Genomic DNA, 21,647 nt, shown 5'->3' with positions numbered 1-21,647 from the left:
GCATTGCAAGAGCGTGTAGCGCTAACACTGACACTTTACATAATCAATTGACTTCAACACCTATTTTCACTCTCTAGATATATGGGAAAGCTTCTATGGTTGTTCTGTTGATCCATTCATATTTACAGTGACGGGTCCCAATGTAAAATATCCAACATGGCCACCAACTACTGTGAGTCTTTATAAGTATATTGGTCTTCTGATATGGGCTAAAGGGACATTTTCGTCATCGTAGATTGTGCAATCTCTGCACCCACTATAGTTACCCCTTACCTGTATATACAGTAAGTTTAGTAAGATATGCACATGTGTAGTAGCTCTACTAATAGAGGTTTACAGTCACTGTGTCCATTTAGGTTACTCATTCGTATAGCTGTTATTTGTAACTGAAATAGCAAGGGGTAAGTGCCATGACATTGCTATGGGGTATAGGACTTGTCATGGCACCTGATGCACAAAGAAGTGTGCTAATGTAAATCCCATTCATATTACAGCGTGATGTCTGCACAACGTCAGCACGCTACACCACGAGCCGTATTTATATTGTGACCTCCAGCACGCTGTTTAATCACAACATAATAATGACACCGGAGGATGGGGGTGAGTGACTGAATGACAGCGAAGAAAGGGAGGAGTTTTGCAGGGAGAAAGGGGGAGGATAGAGGGAGATATTGAGGTAGGAGAAGGAGGGAGAGACATTGCTGGGTGGAATACTAATCAAGCTAGTTCTCAGTCTGCAGCAGCCTAGCTGCAGACATACACACACACAAGAGACTCTCACACTACACATGAAGCCATTCTCTGTCATGCATGCCTATTGATTACGCACCACTCACAGTTATGCCAGCTCTATTTCGCGAACGGTGGTACTTCATTTGCCACCAGTGACTCATGACCTCCAGCACTTTGTCTTCTAAGCTCTAGTGGTAAACCATACACCTCTGACCCTCTACATCTCTGCTCCTACAACTTTTTATGCCTCTTTCCAGTTATTCCACAGCCTCATCTCTGTTTTCGGCTGATGGCTTTTGATGGCAGCGACAGCAGGAGCTCACGTCAACTCCAATTCAACTCTTCTCACTCTTTTTTGTTCTTCAAGTTTGACTGCATCTTGTGTCATCTGCTAGAAAAAAGGAAGTCTGGAGGATCAGGACTGCTCCCATGGCAGGATTATTAGCATCATTAAGTTTCCTCTGCGCAGTCCCTCTCTTTGCTCTAGTTAAAGCTTTGATCTCTTGTACTGGAGACTCAGATGGACGTGTGCAGAGCAGATTTTGAATCTGTTATAGACGAGCTGTCATTTTCTTTCCCTTTTCTCTGTCAAGTGGAATAAAGCACCATTTGTACATCTCATTCAACTTGGCACGAAGCAATGCAGATGATCCACAGGTCCTAGTTGGTACCTTGCTCAACAGCAGTTGCATCTTGGTGCCAGAGACCATCGGTGAACCTTTGCTTCATTAATCACAGTAATTGCAAACTATTCTTCTCAGTCTGAACCTGTAGGTGACATGCAGTCCCTCATATCTCCTGTGACCAAGGCTATTTTAGTAGCTTTGTTCATTTTTGCCATTTTGCTGATTCTATATGTGATTTTGTGGTATATATGCCGAGATGTCGATTGTGATCATGGGATTTAATCTAGAATATTGGGCATTGGATTAGACAACAGATTTGACCACGTAAGGAATAAATGAACTTCTCAATAACCACTATTTTTCATGAAAAGCAAAGACCAGAAACTGACCTTCAGAACTCAGGGTGACCTGGTAAGTCATGCTTTGTCATTCCAAGGAAAATGTATCTAACTTAATACTAAGGGGTGTGAGTAGGTGTGGATGTTCCTACATGAATGAGATTATTCAAAATACGTGAAAAATGACAATGTTACTACATACATAAACTCAACCTTTATTATATATTTCATAAAACAGTAACAATTTCTTTAAAACTTGGCAATCGAAGGAAAGGTCTATAATTGTATTAAAGTGGGGGTAAATATACAAAATAAGAACCTTTTTATGAGAATGAGACAATCTCAAGGTTCCTACAAGAGGTTAGAGGTCATTTAGGACAACTCGTAAGGTTAACAGGTGCAATATCCATGTAGTCGCTAGAGCTACTTCACATTTCACATAATGTCTTTGGTTGCAATTTGGAATGCAAAAGCTGAAATTATTCTACAATACTATTGATATCACAATACGATAATGTATCTATAACAATGAATATATCTTGAATTAAAAATCCAACATGAACGTGACTTTAGAATTCCCAAATGGTACATTTTCCTTGGTAAACATATCCATATCTTGTTTGCCAACAGAAATGTTTATAACGTTCCCATATTTAACCCAAGGTGTCAAGAATATGTCAATGATTTAAATATTTCAATGCCATCTTGTTCTAAACATGATTCTCATAGCATACACATGATTTGTTTAGTCTTGGAATATTAAGGGAGACAGGGAAGGACGAGAAGCATGACAATGCTTTGCAGTCCACATTGATATGCAAGAGATAACAACGTTCTCGAGCTGATGATGAAGGCTAACCCTTGCAATACATGCAGAAGAGTAAATGCAAAAGCATATAGTTTATCAACATGTAGCCTGAAATGCTCACAGCAAAGATGGCGAGGCAGAAAGACTGGACAAAGCTTCTTTGCATGGGGTATATTTATCAAAATACACTCCGTCTTCAAGAAAAGCGAAGCTCAGGCATTACCATTTTATACAGCGCTCTATCAAAGCCTCCGGCACTGGCAGCTTCACTGTGCATGATAAACACACACCATACAGGTACCAAAATGACTGTAATTTAGACTTCTCATAAAGACATTGCAGAAAAAGCAATGTAGATTTAGTGAACAAGCTTAATGTTTTGCTTCAGCCCGGTTAAAAAGTTTATAAAAGATATTAACTATTTGTAGGGATGCACAATTAAAATCATCCATAATAAAGAGTGCATTTGACACAGGCACATTACCAATATCTTGAATGCATGATTTGTTTAATCCTACAAGACAAAAAAATTTGCTTAGTGATTAACCCTGATATTTATAATAAGCGTTACCATATTTCGAGATTACCTAAAACACCCACTTTTTTACATTCCTAAATTATGAACAAGAATTATGTTAATAGATACTTCCTAACAGAATGTTTATCAGTAAGACGATAACTAAAGGCCACAATGGCCATAATAATGGTCAAGGCAGGGGCTGCTTGGGTCACCAAGGCTCCTTCCTTTCCAAACATCCTTGAAAATATATTACAACATAAACTCATATAAGAAAATGAATGATAAGAGAATAAGAACAGAATAAGATATATCGACGACACATCAAATCCAATGTTTACATTCCCGATCAAGAAATCCAAAAATACCTGCATGCCCATAAGAAACACACAGTGTTTTATAATGTGGAGCTACAACTAACCTGTTGCATACTGTATGAATGTGTCTCCTTGAAAACTGTTGATTTAATGATTCGTGGGCTAATAGGAGGTTTCCCTGAACACACATTTAATGGATTTCCTCTGCCAGTTGACAGCTGTCAAAAAGACTGCTGTTTGGGCAGCCAGCTGATATTGTCTGCAGCAGGAACGCTAGCTGAACTACAAAATTCTCCTTGTTTGTAGTGTATAAATTATATAAATGGTTCTGCGCCATGATATTTTCATCAGTCGTGTATTCTCTAGTACTGGACATTATTAAGATTTATGAGATATTTAAATTGACTGACAGAATAGACATGTCGTGTTTATAGTGTTTAATATCCTTTGGGTTTGTACTTCTAGTTAGTAGTGAATTGATAAATATCTACAAATGATTATTGTGTCTAGTAGACTATTTTTACATAGCACAATTTAGAACAAAAAACATCCTATAATTAAAAGAACAAAATAATATATTAAAACAAACATATTGTAAGCTTTATCCTGACCCTCTAATAAATATCTAATAATCATTGAGGATATCCCCTGTTTATGTGACTTATTGAGCCATAGGGACATCATGGAGATTGGTCCAATGCTTGAGACCCCCTTTGTAGGCTAGAATGTAGAGCTGTCCTATACAAGTAGCTTCCATCTCATGAATGCAAGACCTCCTTGTATTATATTCACCAGAATGGCTGTTATGTATAGTAACACTAAATTTTCCGGCAGCATTTTTCCCTCACAAAATTGGGTGTTTGCTGGGGATGCTGGATTTGGGGTCGTCTTTGGTAATAAGCACCTTTAATAGAATTAATCAGCAGTCTCCATAAACATCTAGTTAAAATCTGATTAGAGTGGAGCAAAAAGATTCTCAGGAACCTGGAACAGCGTGCGAACATAGCCTTATTCTACTAAACAGATTTTTCCAAAGTGACAAAGTCCCTCGCCTACAGATGCGGAAAGACAAGTCTGCCAATAGAAAAGAGTTACGTTTTCTGCTATGTGTAGAAGATTAGTACCAGTATCCGTAGCAAGGATAGCAATTGTGTGAAAGGCACCAATATTAGCAGAATAGAGTATGTTATCAGGCACCTATTGTAGAAGAGATGAGATTCCAATACCACAAGGATTCACCAATATGGGAAGTGGTTGCAGATAGCTGAATACCAGGGTTGTTTGCTGAAGAGTAAAGCAATTTAGAGAAGTGGACAATGATACAAATATTGTATTACATATAGTAGCTGAATGCTATGCTTACTGACAACACATAGCCTGAAAGAGCCTTGGGTGATGATGTCAGAGGTGTGTGCTAGGTAACCATAGTAACCTAGCATGGACAGACACAAGGGATGCTGGCCCTAGTGGCAGGAAATAAGGCCTGGTGCTTGAGCCAGGACAGGTGAATAACAGCTCATACCTATTCTGCAAGGAAAACAGTGAAGTTAGAAGGTTGCAGTAACTTTCATTTTCGCTGGACTCCTTTCTGTGCATGGCTTGAGAATCAAATAAGTAGGGAAACCCTGGTGGGAATTGTTGCTGGTTGCGCCAAAAACGCCAATCACTGTTTAATGCTCACTATAGCACTATCCCCAATGCCATGAAAGGGAAGCATTCTGAAAGTCATAGTGACATTAGTTTACCAAGCTTATGAAGCACAAAGTTTGACATATTTGAACAATATATAGTGATGGGCGAGCATGCTCGTCACTGCTTGACACTTGATCGAGCATCGGGGTGCTCAGGCACGCTTATTATTCAATAAAGTATTGAAGGTGCTTGAGCGCCATGTGTGTGTTCCGCCCCACATATTTTGAGGCTGTTTTTCAGCTACTAAAGATGCCATGTTTGCTACTGGTATAACTGAGATTGGACGGCCACATCACGTCATCGAGTCTACACTGTGTGCAGAATTATTAGGCAAGTTGTAGTTTAGAGGATTTTTTTATTATTGATCAACAACTATGTTCTCAATCAATCCAAAAGACTCAAATATCAAAGCTTAATATTTTTGGAAGTTGGAGTGGGTTTTTTTAGATTACTGTGCAGGATTATTAGGCAACTTAATAAAAACCAAATATTTTCCCATCTCACTTGTTTATTTTCACCAGGTAAACCAATATATTCCCTATATTTGACCTGTAGTCATACATATTTAAAATAATTAATTATTCTGAGTAGAAATTATTATCAATGAATTCCTTTTATTAAATATAAATGGGTATCACACAGTGCAAAGAAGTGAAAATGTTAAAATTGCTATATAAAACAATTAGAGGGAAACCTCAACACAGGGTAGCGTGATCCACACAAATTCATATGTATAATTTATATTGTATTGTTCACATGAGACAATATTGGTGGTCAGTTACATAGAAATTCATATATTCAGTACATATAAAGTGCATAGCATAGTGCAAAATCAATAACATATATGATTCTCTGATTACATCGCCTCATGTAATCATAGTAACTACATAGAATCAATGCAACATAGCTCACCAAAATTATTCAACAGTGGTTTAGGGTTTTGCAATATTTCTTAGTAGATTACCCACCAACTGTTTTGTATTATTGTGTAGATCACGCTGCCCTGCACCTCGACGTGTTTCGCCAAAGCTTCGTCCGTGCAGGGCGGCATGGTCTAAACAATAATTTTGGTGAGCTTTGTTGCATTGATTTGGTGAGTTTTGTTACATTTGCTTCTTTGCACTGTGTGATACCCATTTATATTTATATTTAATAAAAGGAATTCATTGATAATAATCTCTACTCAGAATAATTAATTCTTTTAAAAATGTATCACTATATGTCAAATATAGGGAATATATGCTAATAAGGATCTAGTCTAGAAACATATTGTTAAAATGGACCTATATATTCTAATTATAATAAAAGGTAAACCAATATAACACAAAAAAAACCCAATATAACACAAAATTTAGAAATAAACATTTCTGACATGCAAAAACAAAACCCCAAAAAATTAGTGACCAATATAGCCACCTTTCTTTATGATGACACTCAACAGCCTACCATCCATAGATTCTGTCAGTTGCTTGACCTGTTACTATCAACATTGCGTGCAGCAGCCACTACAGCCTCCAAGACACTGTTCCGAGAGGTGTACTGTTTTCCCTCCCTCTAGATCTTACATTTTATGATCAACCACAGGTTCTCTATGGGGTTTAGATCAGGTGAACAAGGGGGCCATGTCATTATTTTTTCATCTTCTAGACCTTTACTGGCTAGCCACGCTGTGGAGTAGTTGGATGCATGTGATGGAGCATTGTTCTGCATGAAAATTATATTTTTCTTGAACGATACCAACTTCTTCCTGTACCACTGCTTGAAGAAGTTGTCTTCCAGAAACTGATAGTAGGTCTGGGAGTTGAGCTTCACTCCATCCTCAACCCAAAAAGGTCCCACAAGTTCATCTTTGATGATACTAGCCCAAACCAGTACCTCACCTCCACTTTGCTGGCGTCTGAGTCGGAGTGGAGCTCTCTGCCCTTTACTGATCAAGCCTCTGGCCCATCCATCTGGCCCATCAAGAGTCACTCTCATTTCATCAGTCCATAAAACCTTTGAAAAATCAGTCTTAAGATATTTCTTGGCCCAGTTTTGACATTTTATCTTATGTTTCTTGTACAAAGGTGGTCGTTTTTCAGTCTTCCTTACCTTGGCCATGTACCTGAGTATGGCACACCTTATGCTTTTTGATACTCCAGTAATGTTGCAGCTCTGATATATGGACAAACTGGTAGCAAATGGCATCTTGGCAGCTTCACGCTTGATTTTCCTCAATTTATGGGCAGTTATTTTGCGCCTTTTTTGCCCAACACACTTTTTGCAACCCTGTTGGCTATTTGCCATAAAATGCTTGATTGTTTGATGATCACACTTCAAAAGTTTGGCAATTTCAAGACTGCTGCATCCGTCTGCAAGACATCTCACAATTTTGGACTTTTCAGAACCCGTCAAATCTCTCTTCTGACCCACTTTGCCAAAGGAAATTGCCTAATAATTAAGCACACCTTATATAGGGTGTTGATGTCATTACACCACACCCCTCCTCATTACAGAGATGCACATCACCTGATTTACTTAATTGGTAGTTGGCTCTCAAGCCTATACAGCTTGGAGTAGGACAACATGTATAAAAATTATCATGTGATGAAAATACTCATTTGCCTAATAATTCTGCACAGTGTATATAAGAACCGATAATGCGACACTCAGCACACTCTACCCAGGAAACAGTGTAGGGATAGCTGCTGGAAGTGGGATGAATTTTGATTAGAGGCATATAGACAGCAATTATTGCCTTACAGTCCTTGCTGCTGCACCCTAAAACCAAAAGTCCCTTGTCAGGACTAGATCTATTCTATTCCCTATAAATACCATAAAGTTTGCAGACATATACAATCTACCTAATTTAATATGCGCCAGGTGTGTGGTAAGGGACGGTGAAGTGGATGTGCTGCTGATGGTGCATGCAGAGGATGAGGCCATGGGCCAGCTGAAACTGCACCTTCTACGGGAGCACAAGAAATACGTTCATCCATGAAACCTATCTTCCACGAGACCCTCCTTCTAATTTTTGGCAGGCCTTGCACATAGTGCATAGGCTTTACTAGTCTAAAGGGTGCTTTACACGCAGCGACATCGCTAACGATATATCGTCAGGGTCACGGTGTCTGTGACGCACATCCGGCTTTGTTAGTGACATCGCAGCGCGTGACAGCTAGGAGCGACCTTAAATGATCGCAAAAGAGTTAAAAATCGTTGGTCTGTGACACCTCGTTCATTTACCAAAAATCGTTGTCTGGTCAGTAGCGAGGTTATTCGTCGTTCCTGCGGCACCACACATCGCTATGTGAGACACCGCAGGAACGACGAACATCTCCTTACCTGCCATCCACCGGCAATGAGGAAGGAAGGAGGTGGGTGACATGTTCCGGCCGCTCATCTCCTCCCCTCCTCTGCTATTGGGTGTCCGCTTAGTGACACCGCTGTGACGTCACTATGATGCCGAACGCACCTCCCCCTTGAAGGAGGGATTGTTAAGCGGTGACAGCGACGTCGCTGAAAAGGTATGTGCATGTGACGCTGCCGTAGCGATAATTTTCGCTATCGCTAGCGATGTTGCAACGTGTAAAGCACCCTTAATAGTCCCACTCTTTAATAATGAGAAAAATTGTATTCAGAGGCCCTCCTCTACATGTCTTCCAAGATGTATTGCAAGTTCCTCCTTCTAATTTTTGGCAGCCCTTGCACATAGTACACAGGCTTTACTAGTCAAAGAGTCCCAGTCCTAAATAATGGGAAAAAATTGTATTCTGAGGCCCTCCTCTACAAGTCTTCAGTGGTCGAGCAAAGAGCCTCATGGTTAAACTTAGAGTCTCATACTGGGCAGCACTGGACAAGGTATAAAATTAACCCTCCAGTGTGGCCCCGAGACAGCACACTCCAAAAGTAATCCGAAAAAACAAGAGCACTGGGAGTATTCATGCAAAAGTAGAAATTTATTATAAATAATTAACAACAAGTAAGACAAAGGACATTTAGCAAGCAAGATAGAGGGAATGAAAATCTGGGTCCCATAAATCATACTACCAAAACTTTTTGTGGGATCAGGTATCTGAGGATTAAGTCAGGCTGGTTCACAGGTGATCAAGATCAACATACAGTTAAATAGGATGCGGAATCATATAGATCCTAAAAAGGTAGATCTTGTGAATCAAGCCTCAATTATCAAACACCCCCATACTGATACATATATGGTTGCCAGGACATCCAGTTACATGTAGGATATTCAAACAATCAGATGTATATAAAAGGGACTAGAATCAGGTTGGTTCACAGGTGATCTAAGTCAATATACAGTTATGTAGAGTATTTGAATCACATAAATCCCAATAATAGGGCAATGGATCCTGCGAATCAAACCCAATTTGTCTGATGCCCCCATAATATTACACACATGGTTGTCAAACAAACCAGGAGTAGCGGCAGACCTACGTTCACAAGGTAATATTTGCAAGGCAACCATTAAGTACCCATACGGTGGGAATAAAGTGCTTACCTAATTATGATGGTAGTTTAGGGGAGCCAGGCCAGACCAGAGGGAACCTCCGACGGCCGTTTCGCGGTTGACACCGCTTCTTCCGGGAGGGGTGAGTGCCATGTGTGTAATATTATGGGGGCATCAGACAAATTGGGTTTGATTCGCAGGATCCATTGCCCTATTATTGGGATTTATGTGATTCAAATACTCTACATAACTGTATATTGACTTAGATCACCTGTGAACCAACCTGATTCTAGTCCCTTTTATATACATCTGATTGTTTCAATATCCTACATGTAACTGGATGTCCTGGCAACCATATATGTATCAGTATGGGGGTGTTTGATAATTGAGGCTTGATTCACAAGATCTACCTTTTTAGGATCTATATGATTCCGCATCCTATTTAACTGTATGTTGATCTTGATCACCTGTGAACCAGCCTGACTTAATCCTCAGATACCTGATCCCACAAAAAGTTTTGGTAGTATGATTTATGGGACCCAGATTTTCATTCCCTCTATCTTGCTTGCTAAATGTCCTTTGTCTTACTTGTTGTTAATTATTTATAATAAATTTCTACTTTTGCATGAATACTCCCAGTGCTCTTGTTTTTTCGGAAGTCTTCAGTGGTGTATTGCAGCCCATTCTTCTAAATTTTGACAGCCCTTGCACATGATGCATAGGTTTTAGGAGTCTAGGAGTCCTGTTACCTAACAATTTTAACAGAATGCATATGAGGCCCTCCTTTATGTCTAATACAGGGTGTATTGGAGTCCCTCTTCCTTCTAATTATTGGCAGTCCTTACATTGTCCCCCCCAGGCTTTGTGAGTTTCAGAGAACCTCCTTCATAAATTAAACAGGATGTGTCTGACTATGTCACACACACCACATGCCCATATAAGATAGTAAAATGTTAAAATTACATTTACCGATGACTACCAGAGGGTGTAGTTTTATTTTCCCATCTACTATGTCATTTACTGTACTCATAAGTGACAGAGAAATACAGAGAAAAGTGACCCGGCTATTAAGGTTATGCTCACATGTTGCATTTTTGCTGCACTTTTTTGCAGCTTTTTTTCATGTGTTTTATTCAAATTAAAAGCTGATTTTTACAGTATCAGCAAAAGCTAGAAGATTTCATAAATCTAATGTTGTTTTTTATTTCTTGACTGAAATGGAAAAGTTCTGCGTTTTTAAAAGAAGCAATGAGTCAACATTTTTGCAGTGTTTTTTCAGCATTGAACGCAATGAGAAGGTGCTAAAACACAGCAAAAATGCCAAGGGTGAACATAGCCTACGGAGTGGAGGAGACATTTTTTAATCTCTTTTTCATTTTGCCTTAAATATGTTATTAATTATACATTTTTTCCAATAAAATGCATTTTATCTTTGGTTTGGTATGTTTTATTGTCAGTCCGTAAAAGTGGAGTAATACTCTAACAACATTGTTCCCAGCAGTAACCTGGGAGTCAGAGATGCATCTTGACGTCTTCCCCATGCTGTTCCCATTCCATTTGAGCACTATTTCCATCAATTTTCCTGCCCCTAAGCTCTCCTGGGGGATCTACCAGAAAAATGCTTGAGTTTCCTATTGACTTCCATTATACTCATTACTCAAAATGAGTCTGACCTGCTTGATTCAAGTATCGAGCTATCAAGCATTTTAGTGCTTGTTCATCACTAAAGGGTACTTTACATGCTGCGATATCACTATCGATATCACTAGCGAGTGTACCCGCGCCCGTCAGTTGTGCGTCATGGGCAAATCGCTGCCCGTGGCGCACAACATCGCTTACTCCCGTCACACATACTTACCTTCCCTGCGACGTCGCTGTGGCCGGTGAACCGCCTCCTTTCTAAGGGGGCGGTTCGTGCGGCGTCACAGCGACGTCACACGGCACCTGTCCAATAGAAGCGGAGGGGCGGAGATGAGCGGGCGGAATATCCCACCCACCTCCTTCCTTCCTCATTGCCTGTGGACGCAGGTAAGGAGATGTTCATCATTCCTGCGGTGTCACACATAGCAATGTGTGATGCTGCAGGAACGACGAACAACCAGCGGCATGCACCACCAACGATATTATGAAAAGGAGCGACGTGTCAACGATCAACGATTTTTGACGTTTTTGCGATCGTTGATCGTCGCTCATAACTGTCACACGCTGTGATGTCTCTAACCACGCCGGATGTGCGTCACAAACACTGTGACCCCGACGATATATCGTTAGCGATGTCGCAGCGTGTGAAGCACCCCTTAACTATATCATTTTCAAGACATAAGAGTATATTCCCATGGAGTGTTTATTTCTTTTTGAAGCATATCCAGTTCAAAGTCCACAATAAGAACCACTTCAGATAATCTTTAACCTCTTATCAACATATGACGATCTAGGAGCAGGCTATTCTACCTGTCCATTGGTGAACCAGTGATGCAATCACAGAATGTCAATAAGTTGCCATGTTGACAATAGAACTGAAGACCTCTGTGTCTGTGAAGATATTACTTTTATTAAAGCCAACCTATAGCTTCCATTCATAGGAGACTGTGATTTTTGCTACACAGAGCAACACTGCCATATTGCTGTATATAGTACAAGCGATCAGATGATTGCACGTTCAGCTCCACTAAGGGGATCAGAAAATGTAAAAATAGACTAAAAAAAAGTTTTAAGAAATATGAAAATAAATATAAGTTTGGATTACTCCCCTTTCGTCCATTGAAAATAAATTAACAAAAAAATACACATGTTTCCATGTCCATAAAAGTTCAACCTATCAAAATATAACATTTATTCACCGAATTAAACACTGTAATGAGAAAAAAATCTAAATGTCAGAATTGCAGTTTTTTGTCCTATTTTATGATACGATAAAATGAATGGTACAGCTATGTCGAAAGAAAAATGCAAAGAGGGGAAAGAAGGGGAAAAAAAACTAAAATGCAAAAATGGAAATTCACCTGGAAAGGAGTTATATTAGATTTTGGAGTGAATCTGTTTTAAATTTCTTGTCAAAAAACTCAATATGAACATATCCAAAAATGTCCTCATAGAGGCTGCAGCTGAATTCTTAGACATAACCATGGAGCAGTGATGTCGTGAGCGTATGACACCTGTCCGCTGCTTCACACAATGTCAATGTGATTACTGAGCTGCACTACCATGCTTCTCAGACATTTATATAGGATATTCGCTAGTTAAAACTCATGCTTCTGTGGCCACAATGTCCATTAGGGTTCATGCAGACATTCATAAAACTCGATTCGCGCACAAACTGCAAAGTATGGGAGTTTACATGGGTCTCCTGACCCTAAGGCTATGTGCCCACGGGACTTGGTATCTGCGGATTTTTCTGCATCAAAATCCGCAGCTTTCCCCCGGAATCCGCACCTTTTCATAGGTGCGTATTTGATGCGTATTTGATGCGGATTTGACGCGGATTTTGTTGCGGATTTTGCGATTTTTTTTTTTTTTTTTAATTCAATTGAATAGGCAAAATCCGCACGAAAATCCGCAACAATAATTGACATGCTGCAGATTTTTCCGCACGAAAATTGCACGATTTCCGCTGCGGAAAAATCCGCAGCGTGGGCATAGTATTTCCCAAATGCCATAGAAATGGCTGGGGAGTAGCTGTGCTGCAGATTTCTGGAAAATCCGCGGCTTTTCTGCGAGAAATCTGCGGCAAAATATGCGCATTTTCCGCAGCGTGGGCACATAGCCTAAATCGACAGCCTCATATACGTATGTATTAACCCTTTAAGGACAGTTTTTTATTTTTTTTTTAACTTTTTTATTTTTCCGTCAATATTGCCATATGAGGGCTAGTTTTTTGCGGGTCAAGTTGTACTTTTGAATGAAACCATTAGTTTTACCATATATATTGTACTGGAAAATGGGAAAAAATTCTAAGTACAGTGAAATTGCAAAAAAAAGTGCAATTGCATGATTGTTTTTGGTATATTTTATTCACCATGTTCAATATATGGTAAAACGGATGTGTCAGTTTGATATCTCAGGTCGGTATGAGTTTGTAGATACCAAATATGTATACTTTTACTTAAGGGGTTAAAGAAATTCAGAAATTTGTCCAAAAAAAGAATTGTGCTTTTGGCGCCATTTTCTGAGATCCGTAGCATTCTCATTTTTTGGGGTCTGGAGCTCAGTGAGTGCTTATTTTTTGCATCTTCAGCTGATATTTTTAATTATACTATTATTGTGGGATGCTACATTTTGATCGCCTGTTATTGCATTTTTAAAAAATTTTGCGGCGACCAAACAATGTAATTTTGGCATTTGAGATTTTTTTTCTCACCATGCCATGTACCAATCATCTTAATTGATTTTATATTTTGCTAAATCAGGCATTTCTGAATGTGGCGATACAAAAATGTATATATTTTTCATTTTTTTAATTTTTATCTTCAATGGGGCAAATGGGGGTGATTTGAGCTTTTAGGGTTTTTTTTCATATTTTTTAAAAGTTTTTTTTACATTTTTTATTTACTTTACTAGTCCCCCTAGAGGACTTTATGGATCAGTAGTCCAATTGCCTAATCATTTCTGTTGATCAGAGCAGCACATTTTGACAGCGCAATCTAAGGGGTAATCAGGCACGTGTGGATCGTGGATCCACCTGTGCCTTTTAGCAGCACATGTTTGCTGTTCAAATAAGCAGACATGTGCAGGGCTCACCGCAGCAGCCGGTGGTAATTACCCTGACATGATCAAGGACGTACCAGTACATCTTCAGTCATTAAGGGGTTAATGATGAGTGAGCTCTAAAGTGCTCAAGTGCTCTTTACGCGAGTTGAGCTAGATGGACACTGATTGGCTCAACTTGCGTAGCGAGTATAATGGAAGACAATTATTGGGCAGTCTGGCTTTCCACCTACAGAGATAAATAAAGTATTTCCTTTGGAGGGTGGGCATTTTTTACTTTTTTTTTTTGACACATATTATATGAACACGCTGTTTTTACCCCCATTGAGAGCCATTCAGAGACTGCAAGCGGCTCTTCCTGGGGTGCCTGAATACATCATTCAATAAAGGGAGCCGATTCTGTGTCGGATCGTTTATGAACAACTCATCTAAGCACCCACGATACTCAGCTGAGTATCAAGCATGCCCGAGCATCCCAATGCTCCATCGCGTATCAAGAAGTGGCAAGCACGCTCATTAATATGTATGCCTACAAAGCTGTCAAGGTCTGGCTGCAAGTCTCATCAACAGTGCATGAATTGCAGTTGGGTTTTAGACCGAGTTTCACTTCATAAAAAAATGGTGCAGTTTAGAGCTAAAACATTTGTATGCAGTAGCCAAATGCAAATTTCAACAGTATATAGTGCTAAAGTTCAAACTGCTTGTTCTCACCCACAAAGCTCTCCACACTGCGGCACCCCCCTATAGCTCCACCCTCCTCTCTGTTTATCACCTCACCCGTTCTCTACACTCTGCAAATGACATTCAACTAACATCCACACTAATCCGAACCTCCCACTCCCGGATCCAAGACTTCTCCCGAGCCGCACCAATCCTCTGGAACGCTCTACCCCAAGAAGTTAGGATGAATCACAACTCACTCAGCTTCAGACGCTCCCTAAAAACACATCTTTTCAGGGCGGCCTATCACAGTCCCTAGCCAAACTTCCCTAGCCAAATTCACATAGTCCCTCCACAACTTCTCAGAACATAACCCCACGTCAAACTCCATGGTACCCAAATGCATCTCAAAGTTCTGGCCAACTGGTCCAGGAAGCCATTATTTATCCCACATTTCCTTGAGATGGCTGGATTGTCATTGTAAATAAGCACTTGTACCTTGCCCCCCCATCTCATTGTAGATTGTAAGCTCTCACGAGCAGGGTTGTCTTTTTTTTCCCTCTAAATATTGTATTTTCTATAACTGTTACTTGTTTGTATACAGGGTCGGACTGGGGTGTGAGGGGCCTACCAGGGAAATTGCCTCAAGGGGCCCACACTATGGCTACCATTAACGTTTTTATTACTTGTACATTTCCGGCTTCTCTCAGTATAATGTGCACCTTTTAGCAAACTCTACAGTGTGCAGAAGAGACCCGTATTGTGCCTGCAGATAGCACAGGATTTCTTGTAGCCTCTTATTTATTGTAGTTAATAATGGAATCTGTTATTTACAGTCAGTCGCAGATTTTCTTACACACGGACACTCCTTGTCCTAGGAAAACCACAGAGTCCATCAGCCAAACAATATTCAAAGAGAAGCAGAACGTTATCCAGCATCTTCACATGGAAACATTTACTAACATTAATCCCCCTCTGCCTCCATCTATCTGGGAAATCCCCTGTAAGGGTGCGTGCCCAGCCGTCCACGATCAGTGGTTGCAGCATGTTGGCTGTAGCATGGTTCAGCTGCATCCAAAACGCTGCGTTGTAAGTACAAGCAGTGGATGGATTTCTAGAAATCCCGTGCCCAATGTGCTTCTTTTTTCCGCAGCAAACACTGACCTGCGGATCTTCTTTCTAGACCGCAGCATGACAATTGTTTGCTGTGTAATCGCATGCTCCTCCGTATGGAGAACACAAGTGAAAGACCGCAGCACACTGAAGCCTGATCGTGGGTACAAGCAGCTGCGGTCTCCTGCGGAGGAGACGGGCGGCCCCGCAGGTCAGGACCCGCTCAATGCAGAACACAGTGAGTCCTGATCGTGGGCACATGCCCTAAGAGTCAGTATGTGGTGGTGTGAAGCATTACCAACCAATACACTTTTCCATTTGGAGACTCTGGTGAATATTTGTCTTCACTGTGGTTTCCAAACTAGTGTTACATGTTGGAGAAACCCTTCTCTAGTCCTGTGTATTCTGATAACACTGCTCTATAGGCAGATCAGGCTTTTTTTTTTTACATATACAGTATTTACAGTGAAACTCCTCCTGTACTATCATCACATATAGAGACCCCTGAAGAGTAATTAAATATAGCCTAAGATAATAGCACTGACACTGGGGGTACAGGACACTGACACTGGGGGTACAGGATAATGATAATGACACTGACACTGGGGGTACAGGATAATGACACTGACACTGGAGGTACAAGATAATGACCCTGACACTGGGGGTACAGGATAATGACACTGGGAGTACAGGATAATGACACTGGGGGTACAGGATACTTACACTGGGGGTACAGGATAATGACACTGACACTGGGGGTACAGGATAATGACACTGACACTGGGGGTACAGGATAATGACACTGACACTGGGGGTACAGGATAATGACACTGACACTGGGGGTACAGGATAATGACACTGACACTGGAGGTACAAGATAATGACCCTGACACTGGGGGTACAGGATAATGACACTGGGAGTACAGGATAATGACACTGGGGGTACAGGATAATGATAATGACACTGACACTGAGGGTACAGGATAATGACACTGACACTGGAGGTACAAGATAATGACACTGACACTGGGGGTACAGGATAATGACACTGACACTGGGGGTACAGGATAATGACACTGACACTGGGGGTACTGGATAATGACACTGACACTGGGGGTACAGGATAATGACACTGACACTGGGGTACAGGATAATGACACTGACACTGGAGGTACAGGATAATGACACTGACACTGGAGGTACAGGATAATGACACTGGGAGTACAGGATCATGACACTGACACTGGGGGTACAGGATAATGACACTGACACTGGGGGTACAGGATAATGACACTGACACTGGAGGTACAGGATAATGACACTGACACTGGGGGTACTGGATAATGACACTGACACTGGGGGTACAGGATAATGACACTGACACTGGGGGTACAGGATAATGACACTGACACTGGGGGTACAGGATAATGACACTGACACTGGGGGTACAGGATAATGACACTGACACTGGGGGTACAGGATAATGACACTGACACTGGGGGTACAGGATACTGACACTGGGGGTACAGGATAATGACACTGACACTGGGGGTACAGGATAATGACACTGACACTGGGGGTTCAGGATAATGACACTGACACTGGGGGTACAGGATAATGACACTGACACTGGGGGTACAGGATAATGACACTGACACTGGGGGTACAGGATAATGACACTGACACTGGGGGTACAGGATAATGACACTGACACTGGGGGTACAGGATAATGACACTGACACTGGAGGCACAGGAGATGACACTGACACTGGGGGTACAGGATAATGACACTGACACTGGAGGTACAGGATACTGACACTGGGGGTACAGGATAATGACACTGACACTGGGGGTACAGAATAATGACAATGACACTGGAGGTACAGGATACTGACACTGGGGGTACAGGATAATGACACTGACGCTGGGGGTACAGGATAATGATAATGACACTGACACTGGGAGTACAGGATAATGACATTGACACTGGGGGTACAGGATAATGACACTGACACTGGGGGTACAGGATAATGACACTGGGGATAGCAATGGGCCCCCCAGCCTTGTGTCCTGTAGCAATGGGCCCCCCAGCCTTGTATACTGTAGCAATGGGCCCCCCAGCCTTGTGTACTGTAGCAATGGGCCACCCAGCCTTGTGTCCTGTAGCAATGGGTCCCCCAGCCTTGTGTACTGTAGCAATGGGCCTCTCTTCCTGTCCCCCATTATGCCATTGTTCACACACATACGTTCTCACCTGTCCTCCGTTCCTGCGCTGTCCTTACTTTACCAGTCCACAGGCTCATGGACCCCTCCATGATCTCGTCCAGTGCACGGAGCCGCCGCCGCAGGATGCCATCATGGCTTTACTGCAGTTAAATGCTTTGCGGCGCCGTAAAGCATTTAACTGCAGTAAAGCAATGAAGTCAGCCTGCAGCGGCGGCTCCGTGCACTGGACGGGTCACTGAGGGGGTCTGTGGCTTGCGGTCTGGAGCGCAGGTGAGAATGATTACTTTTTTTTTTTCTTCGGCTCCTTCTGAGCGCTTACCTCTCCTCTGCAGCCCTGCGCGTCCTCTTCTCTGCTGCTCCGGCGGCGGCAGTGTGATGACGGCCGCTGTGTCAGTGCGGGGCTCAGCAGCTCCTCCGCCTCCTGTCACCGGCCGCACTCCTTCACATGTACGCGCGTCTGAAGGATGCACGTACATTTGAATAGCGCGCGGTGCAGGACCTACGGTGAGTCACATGACTGTCTGTGATGTCACCACAGGTCCTTCTGCACCCGCAAAAACTGCAGCGATAGTACAGAACTTGTGCTATCGCTGCAGTTTGTAATTGAAAGGCTGGGGGCCCTCAGAGTGTGGGAGGGGGGCCCATTAGAGTGTGGGGGCCCTGTCCAGTCTGCCGCACATAACGCCGGCCGTGAAAAACCGGCGGCCCCGCAGCGCTGTACACAGCTCTGCACTAATTAAGGCACGTGGGGCCCACTGAGGGCCCAAGGCCTACCGGGGGATTCCCTGGTACCCCGGCGGGCCAGACCGAGCCTGTTTGTATCTGATCCTCCTGAATTGTAAAGTGCTGCAGAATATGTTAGCTCTATAGAAATAAAGATTGTTATTATATTATTATTAAAGTAACAGTAAAACTCATTGTTTACTAGTGATTAGAGAGCACTAAGATGCTTGGGTGCTCGGTACTCGAAACAAGCAGGTTGGACGCTCAGATGGGCTCAACTCAATTAGAGAGTATAATGGAAGTGAATGGGAAACTCTTTTGAGTTTCCCATTTACTTCCATTATACTCGGTATTAGAGTCGAGCTCGTCCGAGCATCCGTCCTGCTCGTTTCGAGTACCGAGCACTCAAGCATTTTAGTGCTTGCTCATCACTAATGTGTACATAATATATATAATGCTGAATAATTTTCTGTATGTAGAACAATGCAATTCATAAATTCCATACACTGGACAATGTCTAAATTAAGATCTATTACTAGTGCTGAGCGAACCTGTAGATATTTGAGTTTGGTGAACCAGCATGGACTAAAAAAAAACGGGTTTGGTAGCCTAGTTGACCCCGAACTTAACCCCGGGCAACGAACTCCATACAAGTTAATGGAGGTGAGAAGTTCTGGGCTATAAAATGGCCATAGTAAGCGCTAAGGGGCTACAAATGGAAGTTAAATGGTAGTAACAGCAGGACAGTTACACATACTGTGTTTCCCAGAGGATCACACTGCAGTCAGACTCTCCTCTTGGCCCATTTATTAAGGCTTATCAATATTCACTGCTTCCCCAGTCCACCCTCTGTGTCATTGTCTGTGAGTGGCTGCAAAGTGCTATTCATGCCCCCCACCCTGTGTCTGCGTTTGTGATTTATTACAGTCAGTTTGCTGTAAGGTTGTGTAACAAGAAAAAAGAAAAAAATTTAAAAAAATTACGTGGGCTCCTGACATATTTTGATAGCCAGCACGTGTAACACAACAGCTACAGGCTGTAGCCCCCACCTGTGAGCTTTACTGTGGCTGGATATCAAAATAGAAGGAACCCTAAGACGTTTTTGTTTTATTATATAAATCATTTTTAAAAAAGGCGTAGGGCCCCCCATTTTTAATATCCAGCCACGGTAAAGCAGACAGGTTGGGGCAGGTATTGTCAGGATTGGAGGAGCCATAAATATTGGTCTGCCCCAGCCTAAAAACACAGCTGCCCGCCCTCTGCTACACAGAAATGGCACCTCACATTAGATGTGCCAATCCTGGCACTTTTCCTGGGTCATCCCAATTGCCCTGGTGCAGTGGCAATTGGAGGAATATAAGGGGTTAATTACAGATGTGATTTGTCAAGAAATGATAGCTGTGATCAAGCCCTGGATTAGTAATTGGAGGCATCTATGAGACACCCCATTACTAATCCTGTAAGTGAAGAGAAATAAAACACAAACAAAAAAAAATCCTTTACCATATTTGAAGTAAAGTACTCACACCCTCTTTCACCCCTTTTATAACCCTCAAAACACCCTTGCAAATCCAACATAATCCATACGAAGTCCCACGAGAATCCTGGCTCTGCAAAATCCAGTGCCAGCAGAGAGCGAAAACATGTCCACTCTCCGCAGGCTCCAAAAATCACTGACAGCCGAGGGGGACTATGAGCAGGTGACGTCACTCAGTTCACCATAGGTCATATTCAGCTTCCCCCGCTGCTCTCAGTGAAAGTGCTGTCAAATTGCCGGATTGTGGGTCATGGCCGAAACTACAACCTGACTGTTCAGCAGTGTTCGGCGGCTGTAACCAAATCCCGGCACTGATAGACAGTCGGCTCTGTACTGATGCAATGTTGAGTTGACTGTCAGTGTCAGGGTGTGGTGACAGCTGCCTCTGACAATGCACTGAGCGGTGATTGAATCTGCATTGGCCAGACCCCTATAAATGAAAACCTAAGGCTGCTGGCATGGTTAAAGTTAATTTCCTTCATGGAAAGGGGCTTCCAGTGTGGTAGCTACACGGCCTCAGAATGCTATTATCCTGCAGATTAATCACATATCTGAAGGTTAAAAGCAGTTTTTTTACATGATAGGTTCTTTTTAAGACAGTAAAAGGGAGATATTGTCTTTCTTAGGCTGTAGTTACACTTGAGTGTTACTCTGACAAGGATCAAATCACACTCGCGGGACCATCCAGTGGGTCTCTTGACAGGATTGTGCAGTTTCATGTATTTCTAGGCAGCTGCATGCTTCTGTCAGCAGAACGGGTGGCTAGTCCAGGTGATGCGATGCGATGCTCAAGTGAGTCACATGCAAGTGTGACTCCAGCCTTAAAAGTAATCAGTCACAAGGCTTTTGCTACCTCAACTGAGAGAAGCATAATGTAGAGACTGAGACCCTGAGTCCAGCGATGTCACTTACTGAGCTGTTTGCTGTCATTTTGATTTGTGGTCCTCTAATAATAATCTACTGCTGATTAAACTGTGATTTTATCAAAATTACACTAACCAGCCCAGTAAGTGAAACACCGCTGGAATCAGGATCTCTGCCCCTACATTATACTCCTTTCAGATTAGGTGGCAAAAACCTGGTGACAGATTCCCTTTAAGAGAAAATCCATCTGGGGCCCCTAAGCTGTCCCTAAGCTAGGGTGCCCTGCTCCTGATGAGTCCTGATCTAATTCCCTCTCTCCCCTCCCCCCAGGGAGGAATGGGAC

The 21,647-nt window shown here is 42.1% G+C and overlaps 1 long non-coding RNA gene across 1 annotated transcript in view; it reads left to right on the top strand.

The window, feature by feature from the left end:
• Nucleotides 1–691: 691 nt before the first annotated feature.
• LOC142287816 (uncharacterized) overlaps nucleotides 692–21,647 on the top strand; it is a 120,593-nt gene continuing 99,637 nt past the window's right edge. Inside the window, exon 1 of the long non-coding RNA XR_012748725.1 lies at nucleotides 692–1,769. This is a non-coding gene — a long non-coding RNA (uncharacterized LOC142287816). The remainder of the gene's footprint in view (nucleotides 1,770–21,647) is intronic.

This window comes from Anomaloglossus baeobatrachus, chromosome 2 (genome assembly GCF_048569485.1).
Source record: "Anomaloglossus baeobatrachus isolate aAnoBae1 chromosome 2, aAnoBae1.hap1, whole genome shotgun sequence".
Taxonomy (NCBI): Eukaryota; Metazoa; Chordata; class Amphibia; order Anura; family Aromobatidae; genus Anomaloglossus; species Anomaloglossus baeobatrachus.
The sequence above is the reverse complement of the archived record's forward strand: the minus strand, read 5'-3'. Positions and strand labels throughout refer to the sequence as shown.